This window comes from Vipera berus (assembly GCF_964194415.1).
Source record: "Vipera berus genome assembly, chromosome: 5".
NCBI lineage: Eukaryota > Metazoa > Chordata > Lepidosauria > Squamata > Viperidae > Vipera > Vipera berus.
In genome coordinates, this window is record NC_138207.1 from 35756116 (window position 1) to 35769259 (window position 13144).

At 37.8% G+C, this 13144-nt stretch overlaps 1 protein-coding gene across 1 annotated transcript in view; it reads right to left on the bottom strand.

Moving 5' to 3' along the window:
- Positions 1 to 6030: 6030 nt before the first annotated feature.
- The window catches only part of TRIM42 (tripartite motif containing 42), a gene marked incomplete at its 5' end in the record, with an annotated part of 68335 nt that continues 61221 nt past the window's right edge, over positions 6031 to 13144 (bottom strand). Inside the window, one exon of the mRNA XM_081328918.1 lies at positions 6031 to 6106. The remainder of the gene's footprint in view (positions 6107 to 13144) is intronic.

Genomic DNA, 13144 nt, shown 5'->3' on the forward strand with positions numbered 1-13144 from the left:
GTGATAGGTTTATTATTGGTAGTGTAAGTGATACAATGATTCCCCCCCCCAAAAAAAACTACAACAGCATTATCTTGATGTTGACAGGAGGTATTTGATATTATTGCTACTCCCCAATCTTTAAAAGTATTTTGCTGTCTCCTGAAATGCTAAAAGAAACAGGGAAGAGCTCTTCCCTCCATCCACCTACAACAGGGGTGTCAAACTGCCAGCCCATGGGCCGGATGCATCATGCCAAAACTGCGCCCACCCCTTTGCCAGCAATGGCAAAAAAGTCATGATACATCGTGACATGTCATGTGGCGTTGTTTGACACCCCTGAACTAGAAGAACCATCTGAAAATTGTTACTGTGAATTTTCTACTCATGCAGAGCTTGGAGTAGTAAAAATTGCACTATTACAAGGAGAAAATTATTTCAACTTCCTTCATAGTTGAAGGAATAGTCTATGCTGTGGCCTTTTGTCTGGATACTTAAAGCAAAACCAAAAACCTGACCTATTGGAAGAAGGAGAGAACGGAACGTCTGTCAGATACCAGTCTTTTTATCATATATTATCATAGAAAGCATGATAGCAGAACAGTTTTGCAGCTAGGAGTTTCCTCAACAGTTGCAAGTAGAGTAGAGTAAAGTAGAATAAAGGAGGTGAAGTGAAGTTTATATAAGCTGGAAAAATCCACCAAGCAATTCCTGCTTTCTTATGAAATCTCCATAGAGCTTTGAAAAACCAGCCCACAAGCCCTATAGAACTGCAGTGATGCACCATCCACAATAGAAATTTTGCAAGCAATGGAAGCAACGGTTATTTGTGGACTATACAGGTGAAACTTGAAAAATTAGAATATCGTGCAAAAGTTCATTTATTTCAGTAATGCAACTTAAAAGGGGAAACTAATATATGAGATAGACTCATTACATGCAAAGCAAGATAGTTCAAGTCGTGATTTGTCTTAATTGTGATGATTATGGCATACAGCTCATGAAAACACCAAATCCACAATCTCAGAAAATTAGAATATTACATGCAATCAATAAAACAAGGAGTGTACACAGAACAATATTGGACCTCTGAAAAGTATAAGCATGCATATGTACTCAGTACTTGGTTTGGTCCCCTTTTGCAGTAATTACTGCCTCAATGCGGTGTGGCATGGAAGCTATCAGCCTGTGGCACTGCTGAGGTATTATGGAAGACCAGGATGCTTCAATAGCAGCCTTCAGCTCTTTTGCATTGTTCGGTCTCATGTCTCTCATCTTTCTCTTGGCAATGCCCCATAGATTCTCTATGGGGTTCAGGTCAGGCGAGTTTGCTGGCCAATCAAGCACAGTAATCCCACGGTCATTGAACCGTTTTGATGCTTTTGGCAGTCTGGGCAGGTGCCAAGTCCTGCTGGAAAATGAAGTCAGCATCCCCATAAAGCTCGTCTGCGGAAGGAAGCGTGAAGTGCTCCAAAATCTCCTGGTAGACGGCTGTGTTGACCCTGGACTTAATGAAGCACAGTGGACCAACACCAGCAGATGACATGGCTCCCCAAATCAACACAGACTGTGGAAACTTCACACTGGACTTCAAGCATCTTGCAGTGTGTGCCTCTCCATTCTTCCTCCAGACTCTGGGTCCTTGGTTTCCAAATGAGATGCAAAAGTTGCTCTCATCAGAAAAGAGGACTTTGGACCACTGAGCAACAGACTAGGTCTGTTTTTCTTTAGCCCAGGTAAGACGCTTCTGACGTTGTTGGTTGTTCAGGAGCGGCTTGACAAGAGGAATACAACATTTGAAGCCCATGTCCAGGATCCGTCTGTGTGTGGTGGCTCTTGATGCACTGACTCCAGCCTCAGTCCATTCCTTGTGAAAGTCCCCAACACTTTTGAATGGCCTTTTCCTGACAATCCTCTCCAGGCTGCGGTCATCCCTGCTGCTTGTGCACCTTTTTCTTCCACACTTTTCCCTTCCACATAACTTTCTATTAATATGCTTTGATACAGCACTTTGGGAACATCCAACTTCTTTTGCAATTTCCTTTTGAGGCTTTCTCTCCTTATGGAGGGTGTCAATGATGGTTTTCTGCACAACTGTCAGGTCAGCAGTCTTCCCCATGATTGTGATTCCTACTGAACCAGACTGAGAGACCATTTAAAGGCTCAGGAACCCTTTGCAGGTGTTATGGCTTAATTAGCTGATTAGAGTGGGACACTTTGAGCCTAGAATATTGCACCTTTTCACAATATTCTAATTTAATGAGATTGTGGATTTGGGGGTTTCATGAGCTGTATGCCATAATCAGCACAATTATGACAAATCACGGCTTGAACTATTTTGTTTTGCATGTAATGAGTCTATCTCATATATTAGTTTCCCCTTTTAAGTTGCATTACTGAAATAAATGAACTTTTGCACGATATTCTAATTTTTCGAGTTTCACCTGTATGTCCATAAGATTAAGAGCATCTTAAGCATAACAGCAGGCTACTAACAGACTCTCCTGCTTTTATTTATCAGATTAGCAGCGGAAATAATTGATAAGGGGTTATTGCAATTTGTACATAGAACATGTCTAGTCAGGCAATTTTTATCATGTGATTGCAAGGAGGTACTTTGAGGATGAACCTTTATGCAGCAATGGAGAAAATTATTTATACCAAAGGATTAAGATACATTTCCTGATATTTCAATTTTAGTGAGTTTTGGTTTAAGAATTAAATAACAGGCTAGCAATGCTGAGCAACATTAACTGAGTTACCATAATTGGCATCCTATCTTCTGCCTTTCCTCCTTTTCCCAATAAATTGATTCCATAGGACAGCAAAATTGAATTAATTTCCCTAGAACAGTAAAAATGTTAAATCCATGATGGATTGTTGGAGTAGAAGGAATAAAACAATATAATATTGCAATTGAATGTCCATGATCAATGTTATTTGGAATAAAACAGCCTTTTGTAATTGTACATCTAATTTGGTAAAAAAGTAAAAAAGCAAACATGGATTGAAACTTTTCTTCTCTGTGTGTGGGTTGAGCATTGTGACAAGATGTTTGCCTGCATTATATTGGGTGATTTAATGTAATTGCTTTTTCCTTGGGTCAGTGAGTATAGAAAAAGCCTGTGAGTATAGGAAAAGCCTGTGTATGATACACAAATAAATGGCCCAGTAACGTAGCAACATTTTTCTCATGAATGTACCAAGAGTCAAGATGGATACACCATCCATGTGCACACCTGTACCTCTTAGTGCTTACAAATGAAATGTCCTTGCCAAACAAGCACTTTTGGTCAATAATCAGTAAACAATTTAGTGGTTATATTTTCAACACCCTCCAAGTGGTTAAAGTAGTTATAAATTCCATCTGTAATGGAAGGGATGTTTCATGATAGGCAAGTTCATCTTGGTTATTTCCTCTAAGCAACTGCTTTGCTGATTTGTTAATGTTTGTTGCCCTTTGCAATTTCATGCTTGAGGTACCACATACATTTATTATGTTACTGAACACAGCAGTCATAAAAATATTCCACTTTGTAAAAATGCAATCATTTTGCACAGGATCACCTTCTTGCACTGATCACTAACATCCATGTGTATGTATCTCCTATCATCATTATAGAGAATTATGACTTTACAAATTGGCACTTTCTATATCCATATATGATCAAAAAATTAGTTTGTATCTGATCTCATAATGATTATGAAAAATTAATGGAGACAAAATGAAGTCAGAATTAGAACGCATAATGCAATTCAGTAAATGTTGCTGCTTTGTAGTACATAAATGGCTCAGCTTTTTCTCCCCACCTTTTGATGTCTTTGATGCAACAACCAGGGAAAGTCCACACATTTTTTTTGCATGCTCGGTTCTTTAAATCTACTTTAGCCCTATGCTCATCCTTGATGGCCTTTACTGAATCTCTTCCAGTTTAAATCACTTTAAAAGTATGATGCCCAAATTCTGATCCCAAAAGATTAAGTTATTATTTCCAGTGATTTACAAACTATATATTGATACAACCTAAAATTGTACCTATGTCTTTTTTCAGCAACATCATACTGCTGATACATTTGCAATTCATGATCAAGTATTGCTTTCATAAATCTTGCTATGAAAGCAAGAGTCCCCTATTCTACAAATATTCATTTGATTTCAATTTCCTAAATAAAAAACTTTACCTAAGTTTCATATTAAAGTTATTCTTCTACTTTTCACTCATTTTTCTAACCTAAGATTTTTCTGAATTTATTTATTTCTTCTACCCTAGCCCTATTATTTTTCATATAAAGATTTAATTAATAAGCCTCACTTTTTATCAAACCTATTAAGAAAAATATTGAGGAAGGCCAGCACTGAATAATGTGGTATCCTATTCGGTACTTCGTTCCAGTTTGATGAGCATTGATAAATAGGGTTTAAAAGCAGGTAATCACCCTAACTCATCCAAACCACACCTCTTACCTGCTAATCAGCATGTCATGAAGTGCATTATCAAATGCTTTATTCAAGTCAAGAAAGACTATAGAGATATAATAAGCATAACAAGTAAACAAATCCCTGTTAAATAAAAAGGAAAGGAGTTCTGTTTGGTGAGGGTTTTTTTCTTGACAAATCATTGTTGACTTCTGCTAGTTGTTGCATTTCTATTTTATTTACTTTATGATATGCTGTAGCATTCTCCCATGTATTAGTGTCAAGCAGACTAGTCTGTAGTTCCCCAATCTTTCTGAAAATACAAATAACATTTCTTGCACTCCGGTTATCTGTATTTCTCAAATCTAATGTACAACAATAACCTATCGGCTAGTTATTTCAGTATCCTGGGATGCATCTATTTGACCCAGAGATTTCAACTCATTCCAAGGAAAGAGATACTCTCTGACCATGATTCAGTCAGTATCAATGGTCAGTCATGCCTCATTCATTCTGCTGCTTACAACCACCTTGTGAAGCACAACCTTCTTCTTCTCCCCAAACTTCTAACTCAGGGGTGTCAAACTCAATTTCATTGAGGGCCACATCAGCATTGCGGTTGCCCTCAAGGGGCTGGGTGGGTATGGCCAGGGTGGGCGTGGCCTACTGGGTGGGCATGGCTAGAGTGTGTATGGCCTACTGGGTAGGCGTGGCCAGCTCTACATCATTTGCATCAAGGGTGCCTATGGGGGCCTGGGCAGGAGTGGGACAGATCTGAGGGTCTCTGGCAGAAGGAGGGTCTCTGGGCCAGGGCCAAGGCAGTGGGGGCCATTCCCTCACTGTTTCCAGGATGGCTTCGCGGGCCACAAGAAACCACTTCGCAGGCCGGATCCAGCCCCCGGGCCTTGTGTTTGACATGTCTGTTCTAACTGGACAGAATAGACCAAGAATAGGTGTTTAGTACCTCACTTTTATTACTTGTTCACATGATCAGTGGGTAACTGGTATACAAATACTTTCCTTTTATTTTGAACATACCTGAAGAAACCCTTTTCATTCTTAGACTACTATGCTAATATTAACTCATGCTGAGCTTTGGCTTAGCTGATACCATCCTAACGTTCTTTATATGGTGGTATCATAGTCCTCCATCCATTATCTACACAGAGCTTTTTGTTTGTTTTCTGATCCTCATCCAGCTTTTGTGTAGTCATAATAACAACTTCTGCTTCTTTCATTTTTCTCTTCATAGAAATTGTTTGCAATTCTGTTTTTAGTATCTCCTTCTCATTTTGTCTTCTTTTTCCTATCAGCTTCTCCTGCAATGAACTCCTATGTATTATTGTACTGGGTTTATATTTATTGATTTTTTAAAATTAATAAAAAAAATAAAAAAGAACAAAACAGAAAAATAATACTGATAGTGATACATACATTGTCAAAGAGAGGGGGAAAAACCACATAAAAAGTGCTATAACAAAAAAGTGAAATTCCTGTTACTTCTGCTTTCTTAAGAAATTCTTCCCTATTGGTTAGCATTACACCATGAATAGTTGATCCTCTTGTGGCTTTGATCGTCATGGCTTTGCTCACACTCTGAGGGAGAAAATTGTCAATCTTGAGGTGAGTCTTGATTCCTGGTTTCCATGATTCCAATCCATGCAGTTTTCTTCACAACATTTTCAGAAATGGTTTGCCATTGCCTTCTTCCTAAGTTCAAAAGGAAGTGATTGGCACAAAATCATGACTGATGACATCATTCATTCTTCATCTATCATATTTATATAGCTATCATATTTATATAGCTTCCCATGTCAGAAAACATTATTATGTGCAGCGTACAATAAAAGGCTTTTTAAAAATTAGGCTTCATATCTAAGGCAGGGGAAAAAATAGCTCACTGTCTCATTGTTTTTACCCTTGTGCCTTTAACTACAAACTCAAGCTTGCTATTGTTAGAGTAATTAAAGTACTGTGTCATTACTATATGTTTCTTTGAAAAATATGCATTTGTTTCTGGAAAGCATCATTTATATCTTTTTGTAGGCAGGTAGATAATTACAGAGATGCAAATACTGTTTTTATTTTTTCCTCCACTCATTCTAATCCAAATAAGCTCTTCAGCATTATCAATTTTATTTACTAGATATTGTTGAGTAGGAGTGGATACTTGAGGCATACAGCTGTCATTTTTTGAAATATTTTGAAAATTCTTATCATGTATTTGTTACTAATGTAGTTTAGCTAAGGCAAACATTTCTGCTATATTAACTCTATATACTGTATATGAATGAAAACCTAGACTATTAAAAGGTAACTTAATCATTCATAGTGATGATGCATATAATATCCCAATGTTTCAAACTGCTCTGAACAAATGGGAAGGAGAGAATAGTTTGTGGATGATAGCTCTAGCTCTTTTTTCTTTGTGAATGTTTTTCCCAGAAGAGACAAAGAAGTAACATTATGCGGGAGTTTCCAGTGTCTGCTCTTTGCCATTTTTTCTTCTCATGAAAAGAACTATTAAAATGAATTTACTGGACTACTGAGGGTGTAGCTACATATTCAGATCCTTCTTCTACCTCACTGTTTGTGGCAGAGACCACTCTACCTTTGAGATAACTATCCTTTATATCAGATAGATACTGATGGTCAGAGATCAGTGATAAGGTGTAAGAATATATTCAGTACAGCATGTCATGTCTTCTAGTTTAATATACTATTTTCAAGATGTGTCCTATCCCTAGAGGAGAAGCAAAACTTAGTGCCAGCTGAATCCAATCATTTTCTCTATATTGCAGTTTATATCATCCTTTGCTAAAATATCTTAGAGCAACCCTGATTATCCACTTCTGGCTTATTGGATTTTGATTGTTTTAAAAACACATGAAAACATCCTACCATATTTTCCGGCGTATAAGACGACTGGGCGTATAAGACGACCCCCAACGTTTGAGAAGATTTTCAAGATTTTTCGTCTTATACGCCGGAAAATACTTACATGCCAGTTGCCAAGTGTCCAACCATCTGATGCAGATGGTGCAAAGCCCTGCCGGTTCCCGCCCGATGCCAGACGGCTCCGCCGGTGCCGCCTCAAGAGGGAAGGGCGTGAGGTGCCTGCCACAGCTCCCCGAGGACTCCTTAGCAGCTGGGGAGCATGCGCGTGCGCAGGACTGCCCTGCCGGCTCCTGCCTGACACCGGACGGCTCCGCCGGTGCCGCCTCAAGAGGGAAGGGTGTGACGCGCCTGCCATGGCTCCCCGAGGACTCCTTAGCAGCCGGGGAGCACGCGCGTGTGCAGGACTGCCCTGCCGGCTCCCGCCTGACGCCAGCCTGCCCTGCTTCCTCCACAGTGAGAGGGGAGGGCATGCCTTCCTGGGCTTGCTGACTTGCAGCCACGCCGGAGCCGAAAGGGGCTTTTCCTTCCACCCACCCTTTGGAATAAACACAAGAGCTGCATTTACATGACGCGCTCTTCCAGGCCAGACTCTGCAAACGGCACACCAGAAGCCACAACCACCGCGGAAACTCCGAGTCCCCACCTTTCAGCAGCCTGCACAGCCGAGCGCAATCTGCTTATGCTCAGATGCTGCTTGGGTGAGGGGGAGGGGCTTCCTGCCGCTCCTGGGGTCTGGCGTTTGCAAGGGGGAGGGGAAGGGGCTTAGAGGCTCTTGGGGGTGGGAAGGGAGAGTCACGTTGGAGGGGGGACTGGACTAAGGAGGCTTGAAGTTGCTTTGCAAGAACGGGGGCGCTCGATTGATTTATGTACTATTTTCCGGCGTATAAGACGACGGGGCGTATAAGACGACCCCCCCAACTTTTGAGAAGATTTTCATGGGTTAAAAAGTTGTCTTTTACGCCGGAAAATACGGTAATCCTCCTATAATTTGAATCATGTAGGCAAAGAGTGGGGACTACTCCCTGTGATATTTTAATATTGGACAACTGTACTTCCCAAATCAGGTGTGCAACAGTATGCAATAGGAGCTTCCTGTTCATGCATACAAGTGCAAAATTCATGAAGATTTTGCACAACAGTGTTTGCTTCCATTTGCTAAATTTAGAAGGCGGAAGGGCCAGATGTCAAGGACAAAATAGACAGCACTGAGAGAGTAAGCACATCACTGTCTCTTCTCATCACATAAGACTAGAATGTCAATATGTTGATGCAATACATCTGGCTACAATCATAGTAATGAATATGAGTCTTCTGATTAAATAGAACAAGTCTTCTCTTCCATATGACGTTTGCAGAATAACTTCCAAAACACATTTCTAGCATGATATAGTTCAATATATTATTTCCCAATTATTTCCTATAAATATTTCCAAAATATTTCTCAGTTATCCTACCCAGAAAGAAAATAATGTGTTTCAAGATATTTCACCTCCACTTAATGAAGCACAATCTGTCTTTTAGAAGTAGGGATATTACCAGATGCATCTTCATCTTTCTTCAGGAGAGTGATCTCTGGAGTCAATATCTTTTATTGTACAATAAACCATATTGTTTGGAAGGGTTTACAAGCCTCTAAAAGCTTGAACCATTTCTCTTTTTAACAAGAGCTATGATTCTATGATTGTTTCATTGTTGTACACCAACATATCATTTTAATTAATCTACAAGAGCATAAAATAAACAATTTCATGAAATTTAAATACTTGTTTATCATAGTTCCCAAGCTGCCTGAGGCTGAAATGGAAGATGGTTCTGAAACTACTGAAATACTGTGATTTTCAAACTGAAATAGCAACAGTCTTAAATATAACTAGAGCAAATGTTGCATGAATCAGTTAAAGACTGAACCTGCAGTCTCATCATTTTTCATCTGATGAGCCATTTGTTCCTGTTCATAAGTTATACATCAGATGCAATTATCACTTAATCAATCTTGAGGTACATAAACTGCATAATGAAAAACAGGTTCAATTAGAAAATTATATCACTTTATCAATATACCATTAAATACATTATTTTTAACAATGATCTGCAGTCTTTCATGACTATAGTTGAAATGAGCAGGGCAAAATTTAGGTCAGGCCTATATTATTTATAGAAAAACATTTCTGATTTTCTTTTTATCAAAATATGAAACTTCAGGCCTTGAATAGATCATTAGTGATAAAACACCATATCACAGCAGTAAATATAAAATTAAAGAGGGGCTTCCAATTTAACGTTTATATACTGTAAATGCTCATTTCTTGCTTATTTTACAGTATGGGAGATATTAAACTAGTATCCATGCTAATCTTATTTATCAAGCACTTTATCCTCTTAATTGGATAAATTTGATGTAGCAAAAAATGCCAAGTGGTCTGTTCAGAAGAAAGGGGGAATAGTAATTCTCTGTGAATTAAATGTAAAAATTATGCCAATTTTTTATTTTTGCAAAACATAATTTTAGTGCACATAATAATATAGAGAAGAAATTAGATGGTCTAGGGCAGGGGTGTCAAACTGCCGGCCCATGGGCCGAAGCGTCATGGAGAAACTGCACCCATCTCATTTTTGGCAATGGGAAAAAGTTCCGATATGTTGCGTGACATCACGTGATGTCGCGAGTTTGACATGCCTGGTCTAGGGAATTACATTTTCAACTAATAAATTTGTGGTCTTAAATTATTTTTTTAAAATAGTTGTATTAACTTCAGAAAACTTTATTTAAACAACAAGTCACATATGGTTTTAAAATGTAATCATTTATTGTATTTTAGAATCTATTGTTAAAATTCAGGAGGCTTTATATTGAATCACTCTTTAAAAAATTTAGCCAAACCCAGCTCATTTATAAAATTATATCCTGACCAGTAAATCTAAGAAAATTATTAAGCATAAAGTTTGACAGGAAATGATAAGACACGATATAAGGTTAGGTTTCTTATTAGAAAGAGATTGACAAAAAGTATCTCTCCTACCTCATACACTATTTTACATATAATTTCAGTTGGATGCTATGCTTAAAAATGTCACTGTATGGTTGTGGAAGGAAGAACTCTAACTCTTCTTAATATAATCTTATTTTTCTATAGCAGGCACCAGAAATATAGTGGATAGTACCAAACCACTTTGTCCATGGTATTTATTTACTTACTTACCATACAGTATATATGTACCACTCTAGAGTATGCCTTCTGTGAAAGACATTGACTGTATATTTCTAGAAGGAAAAGAACTGATAGGTTGACAAAAAATCAAATGACCCTGTTTATGCTTTACTGAATATATTTATATAGCTACTATTAAAATAAGTGTTTAATGATAGCTATATGAAAGTTTTACACTGAGTACCTTAATAAAGCTTTAAATCATAATTGAATTTAGCAGATAAAGAGGAGGTTGATTTGAGAAATATTTATATAGCAAACATGAGTTTCTATCTGAAAGGTATATTTTAAAACACTTACTGAATGTAGAACACAGAGGTCATTTTTATGTTGTTTTTTTCTGACCATTGGCCATTCTACTACTACCTGTTGGTTTTGAATGAAAATCTTACCTTTAAACTTTTTGGAAATGTTGTTTGGGAACTGGGTATGCAAGACCAGCTCAACCAAGGAGCTGGTTACAACCAGAATATGGGACAGGCACCCAAAGCAAAATATTTTGGACTTCATCCAAGACTAATTGCACTATTCTGTTGTGGCTAGATAGACTGGAGATAAATTGGAGATTTCTGGCAGTGAGTACCTGAGGAAGCTAGGAGGAAATGACTCTGTGAGGCATACAATGACTCTTATTTTTTGTGTGGAAGTGGATGCATTTTTGGGATATAGTGTTCTTCTCATTCTAGGTTCAAAATCCAGAATTTTGATGACTTTAATTGCCAGATCATCTTTCATAAATTCTACAAAACACCATCCAAAATTCTTTTGGTGGGAAACATGTTCCCTGGTTTCCAGAAATATACACTGCAGAGGTGAAGACATGTGATTCCAGCTCCTGATTATGGTAAAGATCAGACAGCTGACTGACATGTTTTCCACTTCTAATGGCAATAAATAACTCATGTTCTGCATTGTGAGGAGCAAATAAGAAACAGTTAACAGAGGGGAGATGAATGAGATGTGTGTTTAGGAGAGAATATTGTAAGAACTGGAAACTTGAATGCATGCATGTGAATGTGTTGGCATATTTGAATGGTCCCTAACCAGTAACTGTGGAAGAACCTGTGGCATACAAAAAATCATGCGGACTTCAGTTGGCTGTTTTAGCTTGGGTTTTTTCTTACAGATTTTTTCATTACCCAACTGGGTAATATCATGTGCTAGAAGGGAGTTGGGTTTGCTCATTGTTTATATGCAGGCGGATTGCCCTGCCAGTGTTGGTGAAAGAGTTCTTGGTAATTCCTTGATTGGGATATTGTTTACTACATGATTGTTGGTCTGGTATTAATACTGGTCTTTATCTCTGTTTATCTTGTGTTGATTGCTGACCAGGAAGTATTTAGGTTTTTTTTTAGCTTTTCAATTGTTTCTTTTGAATGGAATGTAGATGTTGCTTTTGTCTTTATGTTGTAGATGACTTCTATTTTTATTCTTTTGGTTCACTTAAACTGTTCAGGAGGCCTTTAATTGGTCTGTTTGGTATGGTGGTGCAATGTGGTTGTAATAGTTTGTTGGTTGTTATTGAGTTGTGACAGTGTTTTATTTTTCATAGCTTGCATTGATTTTGCTGTAGTGGGCTGAGTGGCACTGCAGTTGTTAAGACATCAAGTGACTGAATCAGACATTGCCTCATTTTGAAAATCACCTGCATCGTATGATTTACTTGTGATATGGTACCCATAAAAGAAAAGTTCTAGGTGGGGGATGAAGCCATTAACATTAAATTTCTTGTTCTTCAGTATGATCCACTGCATTTTCAAAGTTAAAATAAAAAATGAGCTTTTTTTGAGATTTGCAGAACATTCTTTTTCTTTTTTGTATTTATTCCGTGATATGACTGGATCATTCTCTATGTTTTTGCACTGAATTATTAATATATTTTTAAATTAAGACAAAGAGGCTTACTGTTTTCCATCAAGTAATTCTCTGTTCTTGTGACAGTACATTGCATCTCATATTTACAATGTTATTGTTCTTTTTAAAAATATAGCCTTTTCTTTTTCCCCCAGCTATCAGCCTAATGAAAAAAATTAAATAACCGGCAGCTTTATGACTGTCTACTTTCAAATCTTGCAGCAATGAAAAAATTGTTTCACACTTCATTCCTACTTAGAAAAGGAAATCTACAAATTTAATTAATCCAAATGGTGCCATGTGTATAATGTAACATTTTCCTGTGAAGCACTCCTGTGGAATCAGCTGGCAAATTAGTAAACTGTTACTCAGTGATGCCGAGTTCATTCATTTATGAAAACAGATTTGTGAAATGCATCAAAAGTAATTTTGTATGCCAGAGACATCCTTGACATAGATAATGATTTCTACTGTAATATGTAAAACATTTGGATTACTGCAATGTGCTTTACATGAGGCAGCCCTTGAAGACAACCCAGACAGTGATCCAGAAAGCAGGAACACCACAGTCATTGCTTATGTAACACATCTGTTGTGCACAAGCTATATTTTTATCCAGTTTATGTGCAATTTAAGGTATTGGTCATCACCTTTAAAAGCCCTACATGGCACATGGTCAGGTTATCTGCAGGACCACCTTTCCCTAAGGATATCCATTCATTCTACCAGGTCAGATAGGGTGAATTAGCTCTCTTAGTTCCTTTCCCTAAATATTGCTATCTTATCT